We start from the raw sequence: 19,735 nt of genomic DNA on the forward strand, positions 1-19,735 counted from the left end.
GCCACACATTTGTGTCTGTAACAATTACGTCCGAGCGTCCTCGACAACCAATACCATTCCAATACCAAATTCAGCAGCAATGTTTTTCAAGAAGGAACTGCCAACAAACAAATCTAATAGCTGGTTTCCTTATGTCGATTATACGTTCGTGTTGCGAAAACGTGGCAGAAAGGAACCGGGACGCTTCATAAACTTCTCAGTGAGATTAATCGGGAGATTCATTTCATGAGGGAGGTGAAGGTAAACGAGATTTCACATGCGCTAATCCTCAAGAATGACAACGGAAGAGTCCGCGCGGTTGCGGTGGCCGATGCGCAGTGATCAGTTTACGTACGTAGCACTGGACGAGTTCATTTGTTTGTTCGGAAGGGCAGACCGACACTGCCACCTACCGGCCTATCGGCGATGACAGATTCGAGGTTCACGCCCTGCAATTTTTCTCAAACGATCTTACGGAAACTATTTGCTAAAAACCTGTCATATTTGCTTTACTTGTAGCTTTATACTTCAGGTTCATGATGACATGTGCGTTATTTCGTTAATGGACGTAGTTACTGCGATATTTACGTCGAAGTGAGACACTACGCGAAATTCGAAAAAGCTTACAATGAAAGATAAGGTTCGCAACGATTTTCCTCTCGGTGCGTATTGCATGATATGTTGCTGCATATGACATTTAGCTAACGTATTGAATTTTTCTTTACATTCGGGTGGAGGTCTCTATCTATCACCAATCTCGAGAAAATTGATCTTCCGTAGCACACTCATTCGCGATCGCGCCGCGGCAGCGACAGAGCCAGAGTGAAATATCCGCAACATTCCTCATAATTCATAAAGGTTTGAGATATCGAAATCAGATTTTGGCAAATGATAACAAGCAAAGAGGAGAGTATTTTGTCATATGCTTGTTATGAAAAACGTCATTATCTACCGTCTTATTCCACTAACTACAGATTTTTTCGATGAAAGAATGTAATTTTAAGGGCCATCGACAGCTGGTGAAGCGAGAAATGCTATCGGTTTTGGAACAGCATATATGAAGACACTACACGTTTATTTTTGACCGAGGATGTGCTCTTTCATAAGATACTGAAATTAGTTTGCCTCAGTTCCTCACTTAATAAACTTTATAAACCACTACTTCAGAACTCTCTCGCAATTGCGTCTGCACAACATGTTAGTGAGGTGAGATTGTATAAACTCTGCTGCATTTTGGCAAAAGAAGCAAATTTTAATATGGCAACAAGGGAAGTGCGTAGATCCTACTCAACATTCGTTGCTCGTGACGCTTCTCTGAAAATAACAAATATTTAACAACCAGGTGAAAATAAATCACTGCATTTGTTGCATTTTCAGCGGAATTCTTTTTAGACAGAGCAGAGGTGACAGATGTTTTTGAATGGTCACCATTCAAGTGTGGGCATGGAGGTGCACCGCTTAATATTTACAAAAAATATTGAGTGTAGGCTTCAGTTTAGAGCAGTACTTGCCCTCCAGCACTCGGCATGTCCCCCTGGAGCGCCTGCCCGCAGCTCCCACCACTGCTGCTCTCACCAAGTGTGCCCTGCGTGCCGTCTGTGCATCTACTGGCCATGGTCATCTGTGCAGACACTGTGCATACACACAGATCGTTACCTACACAGTGATTCAAATCATCACCAACGACAAAAGCGATCTGTTATAAAAACTTTGGCAGATATAGCGAGGAGCACCTGTGAACAGGAGCTGCTCGATGAAAAACTGGAATGTCTGCATCTACACTCACACTCTGCAAACCGCTGTGAAGTTCATGGCACCGGGCACTTCCTCTAGCCCCTTTTCCCAGGGCTTCTTCCAGTTCCATTCATGTACGGAGCATGGAAAGACTGACAGCTAAAATGCTTCTGCATGCATTGTGCTTAATCTACCCTTGTCCTCACGATCCCTATGAGAACCATACGTACAGGATTGTAATATATTCCTAGAGTCATCATTTGAAGCCAGTTCTCTTTTCAGGTAGGCTTTCTCGACATACTGGTCTGTCTTCAAGCGTCTGACAGTTCAGTTTCTTCAACGTGTCTCTTTTCACGTGTGTCAAACAAATCTGTCCATTCGTGTTGCCCTCCTCTGTATTTGTAAACGTTCATTATCCCCTCTTAGTCCTGTACTTCAAAATACGTTGCTGAAGGGTGAATATTCGACCTCTGAAATTAAAAATAGCATTACGACAGCGACGAAAAGATTGTAGTAGTGCACAGTTTTCCTGCCAAGACGTAACTAGTAGCATAAGAAAGATCTTGATGAAACGGAATTTCGCTGTTCTCTACAGATCTACGCAAGATATACAGGAACATCTAAAGTCGACCAAGGATCCTCTCAGACCCATGGAAAAAGCAGGATTTACAGATATCGTTAGTTGTGGTGACTTGTACGTGGGTACTACTAAACGAACTTTCGAAAAACGACCATAATGTAGAAGGAGAGACAGAGAGAGAGATGAGATGTTTCGGAGCATCCTTTCCAGCCATGAAACTATCGGATTCTACCAGGGAATGATGAAAACCAATGTCTCGAAAATTTTTATATGAAAGCACTTAAAGCCTTTTTAAATAAAAGAAACGTTATTAACATTCTACATCTTTATTATTAATGTCTACATATTTTCAGCTCTCTGCCACTAGGAAGCTCCGAATTGTAGCGTGTGACATGGCGGTTTGAAATGCGTGAAAAACAGCTTGCTGTAATGGAGTTTCGAATAAGAGGAGTTCGTCCACACCTTGAGTGCTCTCCTTCACCATGACAGTGCCAGATCACACACGAGGCCATCTGTAACAATCAGACCAGTTGGATACACTTTCATCGATCATCCTCCATACGTTTACGACATGGCCCTATCCGATTTTCATTTGTTTCCAGTGTTTAAAGAACACCTTCGAGGACTTTACTTTGATAGTAATGAAGCAGTGCAAGCAGAGGTAGGGTTGTGGCTGCGTCAAACATTCTACAGTGACGGTGTCAACAAACTGGTCTCTCGTTGGGAGAAATGTGTTCGACGCCAGGGTGGCTATATTGAGAAAGAAATACGTAGACATGAAGACGAAAGATGTAGAACGTTAATAACGTTTGTTTTATTTAAAATGCTTTAAGAGTTTTCACATAAAAAATTCGGAGGTATTGCTTTCCAGCACTTCCTCGTATTTGATAAGATTCACCGGGCAACCGGAAGCGGGTACTATGATAGGCTGTACAGAGGGGCCGTAAACATTACTAAACAGCCCACTAATTTTAATTGGCATGTCGAGGGTTGAAACGTCCCCCTTAGAACAATTATACATGACTGTGCTTAAACTGACACACAATATTTTTAGCGCAACGCAATCTGACTATCAAAAATCCCTGCAAAAGAATGGCCCTGACTAACATTAAACTATACCTTTCACAAATCACTTACCTCACAAAAATCCTCATTACTTGAACTACTGCAATACAGCGACCGCCACTACTGCCAGCTAAATAAAAGATTCAAACTACGGAAGGCACTAACTACTGATAGGTATAGTTAGCAATTGAAAGATGTTAATAGAGAACAAACAATGTATTTACCTTAATAGTCATAATATATATTTTAGTTCATGACATCCAGTGTTACAAATTTCAAAACTCCGCCATCTCTCTCCCCACATCCACCACTGCTGGCGGCTCACCTCCAACTGCGCAACGCTACGCGCTGTTCACATCCAGCTGCCCAACACTACAATGGCAGATAACAATGCAAACTAGCCACAGACTGCACACAGCACAGCCAGTGATTTTCATACAGAGCGCTACGTGGCGTTACCAATAAGAAAACCTAAACAGCCTACTTACATAGCCCCCATGCTTCCCACAAAAAATTTTACAAATTGTTTTGGCCACTGGCCAATACAGATTTGCAAAAATTTTTCATAATTACAGTAAGAAAAATATCAAATGCACACACTTATTAATACAATGTTGGTCAAAAGCTAAAATTTTCTCACAGTCCATAAAGACAGTCCTGATCATTCATCACAGTGAAACTGCCGTTTCTTTTCTCAAAGTCTGAGCAGTAAAAGACAATGCACACGGAAGTAGTGGATTTCCATGTAGTCTTGAAGAAGTAGTGTTGTCCTTCCAACGGAAAGACAGTGCTGACTCTTGACATGCTGACAGGTAATGGGCCACAACAGAGCAAATCCACAGCAGAGTCAGTCGAAGTTTTGAAGAATATTGGTAGGTAGGTCATCACAGAGCAGACCCACTGTAGTCCTGGTAGAGAATATGGTATTGGTGGGCCACCAGAGGCGCAGACCCACTGCAGTCCTTGTAGAAATAATGGTATTGGTGGGCCATCAAAGATGCAGACCCACTGTAGTCCATGTAGAAATAATGGTATTGGTGGGTCATCAAAGATGCAGACCCACTGTAGTCCATGTAGAGACGGCCAACAGCCATCTGTTGCGACTGTGCAGGTGCACATTTACCATCGAAGAGTCTTGCGGAGAATATAGCAAGTCCATAAACTACCACTTGTGCACTCACAAAGTTTTTGGAATTGTCCTTAGAACCAGCAATGCTGTTATCCAGTCCCTTGCTGAATTATTAACACACGTGCAAACACTAACAGTCCCTACTTCTCACATATTGTCCATATACTATGACCAACAGAAACGTGTGCAGTGGAATGTAATTTACAAGTTACTTAATCTGATGAACTGCTGTCAATTACAATTTTATAACATAAGAATACAATAACAAAGGTACAAAATACATCATTAAAGAACATAACAATACAGATAACATTTATAGTACAGGCTTTACAAAACAATAGAAATAGACATATACATCAGTGTTACAGGAATTATGACATAAGTAAATACATAAAGATCAGAATAACTTTTGAAACATCAACTTCACACATGAGAATTAAAACAAAACAGAATAAATAATGTCTAAACATCTTTACAAAGTAAATAACATATTATTAATGTCAGTTATATTTGAGGATAACAGTATTCCTCATCATAGTGAATGTAGCTTAGTATTAGAAAAATTCTACAACATAAATCGTATCAGATAAACACATAAAGACAGGAAGAACACAAATACACAAGGGTACACAAACATATAGCAGAATAATACAAAAGGAAAAGACAGGGTTTGTTTTAGTGCAGTATTTTGTGAACAAAACTTTCTTTACTTCTTGGAGATCTCCCTTCATTCATCATTATACCCAAAAAGTCCTGTCTATACCTCCTTTCTGTATTCTATTCATATTTCTTTCAAAATAATTATTTCTCATTGTACAAGACTCATTTTGGCCCAAATCTTTTTCATATAACTTCGCAATGCATTCTTTACCTATTCTCCATAGTCAGTTTCTTATATAGTCTACCCCTCTTAAGCTAACTTGAATCTACTGAGCTCAGATGCTAAACTAAGGGACCAGCAATGCAGCAGCACAAAACAATTAATGCAAACAGCAATGAAAAAAATGCAGATTTGCGAAGCAAGCAGCATTATAGAAATTAGCAAAGCAAATGCAATATTACAACTAATATAAGGCAATGTGCAGCAAACAAGAAAAATAAATCAGTAGTAAACTGGCTTAGAAGAGTAACACAAAGTCAAATTCAGTAACACTATGCCTGGCAAACAGCAGCAGCAAATGAAATACTTATATCTAAACATGACATAGCTCAAGCAGAAAAAAACATTACACTAAAGACAATAATGCAGACAAGGGAAATGTATAGTGACATCTTAATGTCTAAGTAATTAAAGTGGTGCACCAGAAGAAGTTATTGTACCAAAAAAATTACCAAGTAGTTGACAAGAAAATTCCGTATGCAATTCCTGTGAAGGGAAATGTCTTTTTATGCTCCTTCGTTTTTTTTGAATAGATCATAAAATTATTTACTGGATCTGTAGGCATAAAATATTTATATTAGTACATCTATTAAATTTTATTTTAACCAATGCTGCTGCAGCTAGAAACTTGATATTAAACAATATGAGTAAATAAATACATAAAGCAAGCCATATGGCATTTTTCTCAACTAGCAAGACAATAGCCGTGAAATGTTTCTCATCGTTTCATTAGGCATTTTAGTAAATATCATAAATTAAGAGCTCCACAGTATAATCATATGTTTTCAAGTTTGAGCGTGTCGTATTTGCGATGCTTTCTACAAAGGAATGTCAATAGCGATAATAATGGCCCCGTTTTTTTTTTCTCCACCTGCGCCTCTGAAAGGCACACTAATGGCTTTTATTTTTCGGGCGTCTGCCACACAGCTGGGTGCCCACGACGCATTACGTGAAGGTGGTCACTTAACACCAGTTTCCGCTACAGTGACAGTCTCATATACAAAATTTCACGGGTCGAGAATTTGCATTGCAAATGTGTAGAAACAAAATCTTATGAATATAACAGTGTCCAAAAAATTTTCGCCGGCATTGTGATACATTCACGCATTTACACACATTTCATAACTCTTAAAGTACGATTCTTGGTTTCCAACATCCTTTTTCACAAGTCAGAGTCCCTAACCACTATTCATTACTCCTTACCTTACTACACATATATATATTCGTCGACACGTCAATCTTGCGACGACACTTCAATATTTCATCATAATAAATACACTCCTGGAAATGGAAAAAATAACACATTGACACCGGTGTGTCAGACCCACCATACTTGCTCCGGACACTGCGAGAGGGCTGTACAAGCAATGATCACACGCACGGCACAGCGGACACACCAGGAACTCCGGTGTTGGCCGTCGAATGGCGCTAGCTGCGCAGCATTTGTGCACCGCCGCCGTCAGTGTCAGCCAGTTTGCCGTGGCATACGGAGCTCCATCGCAGTCTTTAACACTGGTAGCATGCCGCGACAGCGTGGACGTGAACCGTATGTGCAGTTGACAGACTTTGAGCGAGGGCGTATAGTGGGCATGCGGGAGGCCGGGTGGACGTACCGCCAAATTGCTCAACACGTGGGGCGTGAGGTCTCCACAGTACATCGATGTTGTCGCCAGTGGTCGGCGGAAGGTGCACGTGCCCGTCGACCTGGGACCGGACCGCAGCGACGCACGGATGCATGCCAAGACCGTAGGATCCTACGCAGTGCCGTAGGGGACCGCACCGCCACTTCCCAGCAAATTAGGGACACTGTTGCTCCTGGGGTATCGGCGAGGACCATTCGCAACTGTCTCCATGAAGCTGGGCTACGGTCCCGCACACCGTTAGGCCGTCTTCCGCTCACGCCCCAACATCGTGCAGACTGCCTCCAGTGGTGTCGCGACAGGCGTGAATGGAGGGACGAATGGAGACGTGTCGTCTTCAGCGATGAGAGTCGCTTCTGCCTTGGTGCCAATGATGGTCGTATGCGTGTTTGGCGCCGTGCAGGTGAGCGCCACAATCAGGACTGCATACGACCGAGGCACACAGGGCCAACACCCGGCATCATGGTGTGGGGAGCGATCTCCTACACTGGCCGTACACCACTGGTGATCGTCGAGGGGACACTGAATAGTGCACGGTACATCCAAACCGTCATCGAACCCATCGTTCTACCATTCCTAGACCGGCAAGGGAACTTGCTGTTCCAACAGGACAATGCACGTCCGCATGTATCCCGTGCCACCCAACGTGCTCTAGAAGGTGTAAGTCAACTACCCTGGCCAGCAAGATCTCCGGATCTGTCCCCCATTGAGCATGTTTGGGACTGGATGAAGCGTCGTCTCACGCGGTCTGCACGTCCAGCACGAACGCTGGTCCAACTGAGGCGCCAGGTGGAAATGGCATGGCAAGCCGTTCCACAGGACTACATCCAGCATCTCTACGATCGTCTCCATGGGAGAATAGCAGCCTGCATTGCTGCGAAAGGTGGATATACACTGTACTAGTGCCGACATTGTGCATGCTCTGTTGCCTGTGTCTATGTGCCTGTGGTTCTGTCAGTGTGATCATGTGATGTATCTGACCCCAGGAATGTGTCAATAAAGTTTCCCATTCCTGGGACAATGAATTCATGGTGTTCTTATTTCAATTTCCAGGAGTGTACATAGCATAATCAGATTCCTCATATAGCATCAGCTTATTGTTCATAAACATACCTCAACAGCATAATACCCATCGTCGTCATAATAATATCATAACACCTCAGTCAACTCTCAAAATCGTCATAGCTTCCTCCAATAATTTCAAAACCTAAAAAAAATTCTCTGCTCATTTCAAAAGTGTCATCTGCCTCAAACGTACTTTAAAAATCGTGATCCCATACCAAATATATCATTCAAAGCTCTCATAATATCACAATGGGTCCGAAAAAATATGAACAGTTCATAAAGTACAGACAAAATACAATTTCTTAAGTGTGAAGTTACCCTATGGTGTAATTACATAAACATCTGGCACTGATGTAGTAAAATAAATGTTTGTCTCTCTCAGTTAAATGATCAGATAGCTGTGTAATTATGTGTTAGAGAAATATGGAACCGATGTGTAAAGTTGTATAAGCAAATACCATAATAGCTAGGGCTCCTTGTGCTTGCCAAACACATGATACACAAAGTAAGCGTGTACCCCCCTGAGGATTAATGTAATTATACCCTCAGGTGTTACAAATTACAAGAATGGAATGAAATGTATTACGGAAAACCTTTGTATCATTGTACTTCAAATATCTTTAAAAATAAATGTTTTAAGTACAAAATTAATCACTCAAATACGTGCCTGTAGCGCTAAATGTGCGTCTTGCTGTAAGATAATCTCTGTGGAAGTGTCGTAGTTATTGTCCTCCGAAAGCTAAGTTCTGCAGAAGCCCATGTACTTATAACACTACAACTTCGTTTACGTAGCTTACGTAATCAATTACCAAATTTGGTTTACTACGTAGTATGCCCCAACAGAACAAATAGTCCTGTCACGGAAAAGCCACGTATAACACTCCCTTCCTGCTACTACTGTACCATAACCTCAATGCCAGAAGCAGGTTGTAACATAAAACAATTTTGTAAAAGAAACTATGGCACAAAGCAACAGAGCAGTGTTACCCTCTGAGAGGAATTTTGTTAGTTTGACCGTGTTGTTCCTAGCGGAGGTGGCTTATCGGGAATGAAAGTAAGAATTACGTAAATATTGGAATAGTGACAAACAAAATTTTGCCTAGCTATACTATTCCTAAAATAAGGGAAACGGTCGCCAGCCTAATTAGGCAAGAGAAAGATTAACATTCTCGTTTATGAAAGTAGGTATAAGTAACTATAATGGAAAATACAACAGACACAACCTAGACTTAGTAACACGCGAGTGCAATGAACTCTGACGCACATATGTTTTAAGATTGAAGCTAACAGTTAGAGCAGCATGAACTATTTTCAGAATTATAACAGATACCGAAACACACTATTACTTTCAGGGTTTACACAAAGTGAATGGTCTTTATAACATTATTCTTAATGTGCACTTCTAATACACAAGAGAGACAAACACTTGGCAAACATGAGAATGTAACGTTTCACAACTACAGCTTTCTCACTTTTACTACAACGAAACACAATGTTGACAAAATTGCAAGAAACTGACTCTCCTTTTAGAATTTACTACAGGCAACAATGTGTTCATTTACTTTACTTCTCACTTTTACTTTTACCGTTAGCAACAGTACTTTGATAAGCAGTTTTACTAGGAAAATTGTTTTCAGCAATTATCATTGACTTTTTCTCTTTAATAAGTTCAAGAGGCATTATTTAACAGAGCTCTAGGCTTCAATGTACTTTCAGTAAGGACACTCGGTAATCACTTTACTTCAAACGGAGAGGACCCTGAGAGGTGTTATGATGAGGAGTAAAATCAAGGTAGGTAAATAAATTCCGGTATGAATTACCTTATATTTCAGCACACTAACACATCCATTAGGCTGATCCTTCACTGTACATCAATATAGTATTACGTTACAGTGATTGCGCAACGTGGTGGCAACTGCATGTTGGTAGGTGGATTCGCAGACAGAATTGCTGGATTCGTCATTTCTTGGTGGCGATGATAAATACAAATTCCAGACTAGTTCCAGCTATTTATCCACCCATCCGAGGCATTGGAAAGAAGCAGGAAAAGCCTCTCTCTGAATCAGCACAATATGCACCTTTACAATGGCAGTGCACAGACTCGTAGATCGTCTCCGACTGCTGGCTCGTCTCCGACTGACTGCTCGTCTCCGACTGACTATCAGTTCCACCTTTTCCACCTATGCCAACCACAATTTGCGCACGCTACACAGTTCCGTTCCTGAGGGGAACCACTACACCTTTTACATACGAATTAACTAAGAACCCTAAGTGAGGATCAGCAATTTACATAACAGCGAACAAATACATTAAATAAAACAAAACATTTTCACCTATTGACACTTCTACAAAAAATTATTCACACAAAATTACAATTACATACAATAAGTTCTGTTCCCTCCAAATGGGACAAAGAACTTTAAATTACAGATACACTACTTTGCATATAATCAAATCACGACATCAAAGGTTTGACAAAGAAAAGAATACACAATTTTATGTTATCGTTTAAAACACATTTACAGATGATCAACAATGTAACATTAAATAAAGCAAAAAAAAAAAAAAAAATCCATACAGCATAAGAGCTGTGATGTTACATACTTACCTCATGATAAACAAAAGTGAAATGCTTTGCGTAGAGATATCTTAGTTATTACGCTTATTTTTGTGATGATGAAAGTACTCTGCTGTAACGTATTGTTGTGCTACGGAAAAGGCTGTCTCCTTGTAGCTATACCACAAAAGTTACTACTAAAACATGTTTTACTTTCCAGAATAATTCCGAAAAACTGTGCAGATATAAAACAGATACACCGCAAAAGCAACATTGTAAATTGTCACTCATTAGTAACGTCGTGATATAATCGTGTACCTGTCACATAAACTAACCACTGTGTCATCTGGTATCTCTCAGAAAGTACTTTAATTCAGAATGTATTTTCAAGTAAACCAAAATGTTGCATTAAAATCTCATTAGCAGTACTGGTAAATGTTCTAAGTATGTGAGCCTTATAGTCGTTACATAATCGTGCAACTAACAAGCAAGAATGCACCCACACAATAACACTGTGTCGTCTGTTCACAATAACAATACATTCGTAATTTCTGTTTAATTAAGTTCTCTTGGTTCTTGAGTGGATATTGAACTTCAAACATTGTTGCATGGTAACAGTTTCTAAAGCATACTAGTAACGTGAAGTGAAACGTTTTATGGCAAAGACAAAGTTAAAAAGCAGATTATCTTTCAATAAATGGTTTCACATGTGAAATGTGGTGTAGCCCTTTGCTCTTCCTAGTACGCAGAGTTTCAACTTTAATGCAATTATCATGTGTTATACGTCGGTAAAGAATACTGGAATTTTTCGCAAGGTTAGCGTCTATGTTATTTTTCTCTGAGCCAGCCGGCGCACGCGGCAGCCTGCGGTGCGAGTCATTGTCTATTCCTTTGTTGGCGCGCGTCGTTATTGGGATTTGGAGACCTAACTTCTACAAATTCACCGTGACGAGAGGGCCCTGCCCTGTTTAAATCCCGCCAGTAGTGATGCAGTTCAGGTCTGTCGTTACGATCATATCGTCTGGCGTCATGTCGGTAGATTCCATAGTTTGTTTCTTGTCTGTCACGTGGTGGAGAATTTCTCCCTGAGTCGTAACTGCGTGCTGGACCATTGCGTCTAATGTTATTCTGTCTCCCGTGATAATAATAGTTCTGGTTGCCATATTGTCTGTTTCTCTAATTGTCTCTGTGATAGTCATTACCGCGGAGAGGTGATCTTTACCTGTAATTATTACTACTCTGCCAACGGTTGTCATACGGGTGGTGTCTGTTTTGGTCACGATTTACATTGAAAGAATAGCCTTGTCGTATATTATTTCTGTCATCGCGGAATTGTGACGGATGTGATCTGTAATTGTTGTGCTCCTGATTTCGCGTTCGTGATTGTCAGTGTCAATTTCCAGTTCTTGTAACAGTCCCTGAAAAGCTTCAATGTCGTCTTTGCAACGTCCTGCCATAATAATATGTCGTAAATATTCAGGGAGCTTGATTAAGCAAATGCGGATGAGTTCTGAGGGGCTGTATGGGTTTGAAAGATACTGATTCTTATGCAACATGTCTTCAAAATATTTCATAAGACTGGAAAATTCAGATAGTTCGAAACGTTTCTTCATTATGATGCTATGTTTTACTCGGTCTTGTGTAGCTTGAGACCAGTACGCTGAGAGGAAGGCATGATAAAATTCTCCTTCACTGTGACAATCGTTAATGACCGATCGCATTCTTACAGCTGGTTCATTCTCCGAGTAGCCACACATAAATTCTAACCTGTGCTCCAATGACCAGTTGGGAGGAAAACAATGAGAAAATTGATGAAGCCATGCTTGTGGATGAATGTCGTTGTCAGAATTATTAAATGTTTTGAATTTACGTGTAGTAATGAACAGCTTATAGTCGAAATCATCGTGTCAGCGAGTCGCACATCGCTCATTGTTACTTCGTTTCGGCGGTTCCATCTCAAAATCCAATGCGCCTTGCCAATTTCTTTCATAATTTCCGAAGTGTTCTGTGTTATTATTTTGTGGTTGTTCCGTATTTTTATGTCCCTCTTCCCGTACTGGAGCGCGAGTGTCCTCTGAAATATGTAATTCTTGTATTACCTGCGTCAACTGATCTTGTAGTTCCCCAATTTCTCTTTTGTACTGTGTATTGATTTGATTCTGATTTTATTTGAATTTTCTATTTTGTTCACACTCTTCTGTGTCAGTGAAGGCTACGGGTCTTGTGTCATTCAGATCATCATCTACCTTTGTAGATAAGTTAGTGACCTGATCCGAAAGTTCGCCTACTTTCTCCGATAGTGAACACATTTCTTCAGTGTGTTTTTCTGAACCAAGTATCAGAGTGTCCATTTGTGTTGAAATCGAATCTACTGTGTCCTTTAAGTTTTCCTGAGTTTTTGCAAGTTGCGTAACCGAATCGGTAGATGCAACTGAGTCAATTTTAGCCCACAAGGTCTCATGATTTTCATGAACAATAGTTTGCAGTTCTTTTATGGCTGCTTCGTGATTCTGTAATGCATTTTCATGCCGCGAAAAAATAGGTTGGAAATGCTCACAAATTTGTGTTTTTACGTCATTACAGTCCTTTTGACATTTCGATTCGATTTTATGTAACTCAGTAGCTAAATCTTCACGTGTTTGTTCAAGCGTGGTGTCTAACTTCCGAATATTTTGTTCCATTGTGTCTAACTTTTGAAGCTTTTGCTGTGTTTGTCTCTGATTTTGTTCCTTGCCAGCTAAATAAAAGATTCAAACTACGGAAGGCACTAACTACTGATAGGTATAGTTAGCAGTTGAAAGATGTTAATAGAGAACAAACGATGTATTTACCTTAACAGTCATAATATATATTTTAGTTCATGACACCCAGTGTTACAAATTTCAAAACTCCGCCATCTCTCTCCCCACATCCACCACTGCTGGCGGCTCACCTCCAACTGCGCAACGCTACGCGCTGTTCACATCCAGCTGCCCAACACTACAATGGCAGACAACAATGCAAACTAGTCACAGACTGCACACAGCACAGCCAGTGATTTTCATACAGACCGCTACGTGGCGTTACCAATAAGAAAACCTAAACAGCCTACTTACAGGGTTTCAAACCGTATGGTTTGTGAAATCTGATGTAGTAGATGTGTACCAGTCTCACACTACAAATGGTTCAAATGGCTCTAAGCACTATGGGACTTAACATCTGAGGTCATCAGTCCCCTAGACTTAGAACTACTTAAACTTACCTAACCTAAGGACAGCCGGCCGGGGTGTCCGAGCGGTTCTAGGCGCTGCAGTCTGGAACCGCGTGACGCTACGGTGGCAGGTTCGAATCCTGCCTCGGGCATGGATGTCTGTGATGTCCTTAGGTTAGTTAGGTTTAAGTAGTTCTAAGTTCTAGGGGACTGATGATCTCAGAAGTTAAGTCCCATAGTGCTCAGAGCCATTTGAACCATTTGAACCATAACCTAAGGACATCAGACACATCCATGCCCAAGGCAGGATTCGAACCTGCGACCGTAGCAGCAGCGCGGTTGCGGACTGAAGCTTCTAGAACCGCTCGGCCACAGCGGTCTGCGCCTTCCACAACAGGTTGATAGAAATAGCAATAGTGGACGACAGCAACCGACGACCGCCAATTGCATTTCGAGTTTTCAAAACATCACAGCTTTGCACTGGAAATGGTTTTTGCTTCAGCCAGTAGCCATTGAGTCTGTGCACAGGACCTTAGAAAAAAGCTACAACCCCATGAAAGATGTCCTCTGTAGACGAGGGCGAAACGGGTTTCAGCAAGAAGTTCATTCGAAGAAGTACATTCGACCTCGGCGTAATAGCCCAGAATATTTTAATATGTGTGACATTTATGCTTGTGTAGGTCTACATCTGTTGCTCTTAGCGACAAATTTTTGTTGTTGTGAACGATTTTCTATCTGTGGCTCGGCGCATGGGCGCTTCTTATGCCGCAAAGCCAAGGAGGAAAGCCGGAGTGGCCAAGTGAGCACTCTGGTGTGAGTCCTCGAGCGCGAAGGTTGCCCTGCAGAGTAAGAACTAGTGAGTAACTCAGAGTGCTATTTTGCAATATGGGAAGGGGGGCGAGGAAGTTTGGCCTCTGTATTTGCTTGGTCCGAAAAGCTGGCTGCCATGCAGAGGACCCAGGTTCGATTCCCGGTTCTGCCATTTACTTTTCCTTAGCGGGAGGACTGGCACGTGGTGCTTTCAGCCTGACTAGAGGAGCTACTCGACATATTAGTGGCGGTTGCAAGGTCGAGAAAGCCGACAACCACCGACAGAGCAGTGTGTTGACCACGTGGACCTCCATAACGCGTCCATTGATGCCATTGGTAGAAGATGACACGGCGTCTAGGACCAGAACGTGGAACTTTACCTCAACTTTTATCGGGGTAGTGGAGAGACTGCGGATGTACCCGCTGTAAGCCGTTTGTTTTCATGTGCTCTGGAGTTCGGCATAGCGCACTGCGCTGTAGATGTTTGAAACCAAGCTGCTCAATTTAATCTTGCGTGTCTACTTGATGTAGCCGGATTCCAAGAGGGAATACGTTGTGAATAGCTGCACTGCATTAAACCACGTATGACTCGGAGCGTTGTTTGCACATGGGGCCTAGAAATGTGCTCACAAGCGGCGCCATTCTGAATCGGTTACAATGATTACGCTGCATAATAATGTTCACGTCCAAGGAGTGATGGCAGCTAACATTATATTTTAAAAAATGTGAACTCCTAAGTTAATTTATGTACTTCTGCTACATGAAGTTATATAATTTAAAATCTTAGAATTTTGTAATATTTAGTTAATAAATTCTGAGTAGTCATTCTGCACTTCCTATACCCTCTTATTGCTCCCACTACCAAACCGGTGTAACCAAATTTACAACAGTAACAACTGCCCTCATTTTTGTACCCTTACTTCGCTCCATAGCCGCGCGGGATTAGCCGAGCGGTCTGAGGCGCTGCAGTCACGGACTGTGCGGCTGGTCCTGGCGGAGGTTCGAGTTCTCCCTCGGGCATGTGTGTGTGTGTTTGTTCTTAGGATAATTTAGATTAAGTAGCGTGTAAGCTTACCAGTTAAGTCCCATAAGATTTCACACACATTTGAACATTTTTTTTTTCTCTCCATAAGAACGAAGTACTGTCTTTTACTGCTAGACCTCTCCCATTTCCTGAAGTCTCTAGGTGAATCAGTATAACTGACTTCCTATATGTTAGAGCTCACTGTGTCATAATACTCTAATTTTTCGACCTTGTTCATCATCATATCTGCACTTCCTACGGTTGCAAGTTATCATTATTTTTTACTCATTTTGGGCCTTCTATGGACCATATAAATAACTACTTCTAATTTAATTTCCGATTTTCCCAACCATTTGTCATTCAATCGGAGTGCTGTTGTTTCTGACCCTCTAACTGCTTTGTTCTAATTTCCTTATTTCCTTTTGTCCATAGATGGGAACCTGAAACCATCTTTAGAAACATATCTCTCTCGTGAATTTCATGTTCTTCATCTCTTTCAGATCATTTCTGTGTTCTTGAAGCGTCTTTCAGTAAGGAGATATTTTCCGTTCAACGTGTTCAAAAATTCTTTTGCATATGCTTTCTGAATTCAGTTGAATGAGATAATAATGAAACATAATGCGAAGTTTTCTCATTGAGACATTCAATTGTTCAGATTTCTTCTGCAGATATTCATTATTCCTGTTGGAGTATTATTATTATTATTATCTTCTTTCCTTTCTCAGACGTTATGTCTGGTTAAAAATGGAAAGTGACGCGGACCTCGATCGAGCGTGACTTCCTTTTAACTGTACGGTATATATTACATTGCGTTTAGGAATTTTCGGGTAATTGAACATGTATCAATAATTACAGATTTCTGTAGTTGTATATATACGCTTGGATGTAGCTGTATTGTGTTGTTGTACTAGTGGATATTGTGTGGTATGACTCATGTAGTTGATAGTATAATTGGTATAATGTTAACTTTATCCTGATGCCACATGTCCTTGACTTCCTCAGCCAGTTGAACGTATTTTTCAATTTTTTCTTCTGTTTTCTTCTGTATATTTGTTGCATTGGGTATGGATATTTCGGTTAGTTGTGTTAATTTCTTCTTTTTATTGGTGAGTATGATGTCAGGTTTGTTATGTGGTTTTGTTTTATCTGCTATAATGGTTCTGTTCCAGTATAATTTGTATTTACCATTCTCCAGTACATTTTGTGGTGCATACTTGTATGTGGGAACGTGTTGTTTTATTAGTTTATGTTGTATGGCAAGTTGTTGATGTATTATTTTTGCTACATTATCATGTCTTCTGGTGTATTCTGTATTTGCTAGTATTGTACAACCGCTTGTGATGTGATCTACTGTTTCTGTTTGTTGTTTGCAAAGTCTGCATTTATCTGTTGTGGTATTGGGGTCTTTAATAACATGCTTGCTGTAATATCTGATGTTTATTGTTTGAGCCTGTATTGCAATCATGAATCCTTCCGTCTCACTGTATATATTGCCTTTTCTTAGCCATGTGTTGGATGCGTCTTGATCGATGTGTGGCTATGTTAGATGACACAGGTGCTTGCCATGTAGTGTTTTCTTTTTCGAACTTACTTTCTTCATATCTGTTGTTGTTATGTGATCTAAAGGGTTGTAGAGGTGGTTATGAAATTGTAATGGTGTAGCCGATGTATTTATATGAGTGATTGCTTTGTGTATTTTGCTAGTTTCTGCTCGTTCTATAAACAATTTTCTTAAATTGTCTACTTGTCCGTAATGTAGGTTTTTTATGTCGATACATCCCCTTCCTCCTTCGTTTCTGCTTAATGCGAATCTTTCTGTTGCTGAATGTATGTGATCTATTATATATTTGTGACATTGTGATCATGTAAGTGTATTGAGTGCTTCTAGGTCTGTGTTACTCCATTTCACTACTCCAAATGAGTAGGTCAATATTGGTATAGCGTAAGTATTTATAGCATAGGTATTTATAGCTTCTGTCTTGTTTCTTGCTGTCGATTCTGTTTTCAGTATTTTTGTTAGTCTTTGTCTATATTTTTCTTTTAGTTCTTCTTTAATATTTGTATTATCCATTCCTATTTTTTGTCTGTATCCTGTATATTTATAGGCATCTGTTTTTTCCATCGCTTCTATGCAGTCGCTGTGGTTGTCCAACATGTAATCTTCTTGTTTAGTGTGTTTTCCCTTGACTATGCTATTTTTCTTACATTTGTCTGTTCCAAAAGCCATATTTATGTCATTGCTGAATACTTCTGTTATCTTTAGTAATTGGTTGAGTTGTTGATTTGTTGCTGCCAGTAGTTTTAGATCATCCATGTATAGCAAATGTATAATTTGTATTATTTAGCATGTTGGATAGTGGGTTCAGAGCAAGGCAGAACCAGAAAGGACTTAATGAGTCTCCTTGGTATATTCCACGCTTAATCTGTATTGGCTGTGATGTGATATTATTTGAATTTGTTTGTATATTAAGTGTGGTTTTCCAATTTTTCATTTCTACATTTAGGAACTGTATCAATTTAGGATCTACATTGTATATTTCCAATATTTGTAGTAACCATGAGTGGGGTACGCCATCAAAAGCTTTTTGGTAATCAATGTATGCGTAGTGTAGTGACCTTTGTTTAGTTTTAGCTTGATATGTCACCTCTGCATCTATTATCAGTTGCTCTTTACATCCTCATGCTCCTTTGCAGCAGCCTTTTTGTTCATCATTTATAATTTTGTTCTGTGTTGTATGTGTCATTAATTTCTGTGTAATGACTGAAGTTAATATTTTGTATATTGTTGGTAGGCATGTTATGGGGCGATATTTTGCTGGGTTTGCTGTGTCTGCTTGATCTTTAGGTTTCAGATAAGTTAGTCCTTGTGTAATGTATCAGGGACTGTGTATGGGTCTGCAATGTAACTGTTAAATAATTTAGTTAGATGTGAATGTGTTGAGGTGAACTTCTTTAGCCAGAAATTTGCTATTTTATCTTTTCCAGGGAATTAATTGCACTGGTGATTTCATGTTGCAAAATTATCACTTCAGGCATTTGTGGTATCATCTTGTATGTGTCTGTTTCTGCTTGTATCCACCGTGCATGTCTGTTATGTTGTACTGGGTTTGACCATACGTTTCTCCAGAAGTGTTTCATGTCTGTTATGTTTGGTGGATTGTCTATTTTAATGTGTGTGTTATCTATTGTCTGGTAAAATTTCTTTTGGTTTGTGTTGAATGTTTGGTTTTGTTTCCTTCTATTTTTGTTTTTTTGTATCTTCTAAGTCGTTTGGTCAATGCTTGTAATTTCTACTTTTTTCATCTAATTGCTCTATCGCTTCTTGTTGTGAGATTTTACCTAACCTTTTTCGTTTTTTGTCTGATATTTCATTTCTTAAAAATTGTTTTAGCTGTCTGATGTCTTTTCTCAGTTTTTTTATTCTGATCTGTAGCCTATGTTGCCATGCAGGTTTTGTGGCTTTCTTCTGTGTGTTGGTTGGTTCTGATCTCTGCCTAGTGTGTATATTTAGTGTAGTAAGTGCTCCTATATAAACCAGTAGTTGTAACTCTTCCATAGTTGTATTTTCATTTACTTGGTTGTGTATGATTGTGTTGAAAGTTGTTATTGTTGTTTCTACTTGTGGGTTATTTGGTGGTCTATCATTATTATTATCATCATCATTAAAAAGTTATTACTTATTCTTAGTCAGTAACCTTGTACTGAATGCCCTTAAATAAAGGCATAGGTTTAGTCACTGCATTTAAATTTAGAGCTGAGTTGTCTGAAATTCCCTAAATCTCTGGAAATGAATGTTATGATGGTTCCTTCGACAGAGTACAACTGCTTGACTTCTGCACTCTTGTCCAGTTCCAACTAGCGTTCCATATCCAATTATCTTGTCCTCGATGGTACATTAAGTTTGTAATGCGTCAGCCAGCAGGGTCCTAAGTGGCCTGGAGCCACAGATGAGACACTGAGACAGCCGTCACAGAAGAGTCCTCAAGAGACCTGTACTGTTTGGACAGTGCAGATTGTCATCTAGCGAATGATTCGCCTACAGCAACAAATTTATTCAGTAAAGGATAGTTATAGGGACCTGA

The sequence above is a fragment of the Schistocerca cancellata genome, chromosome 1, assembly GCF_023864275.1.
Source record: "Schistocerca cancellata isolate TAMUIC-IGC-003103 chromosome 1, iqSchCanc2.1, whole genome shotgun sequence".
Lineage (NCBI taxonomy): Eukaryota > Metazoa > Arthropoda > Insecta > Orthoptera > Acrididae > Schistocerca > Schistocerca cancellata.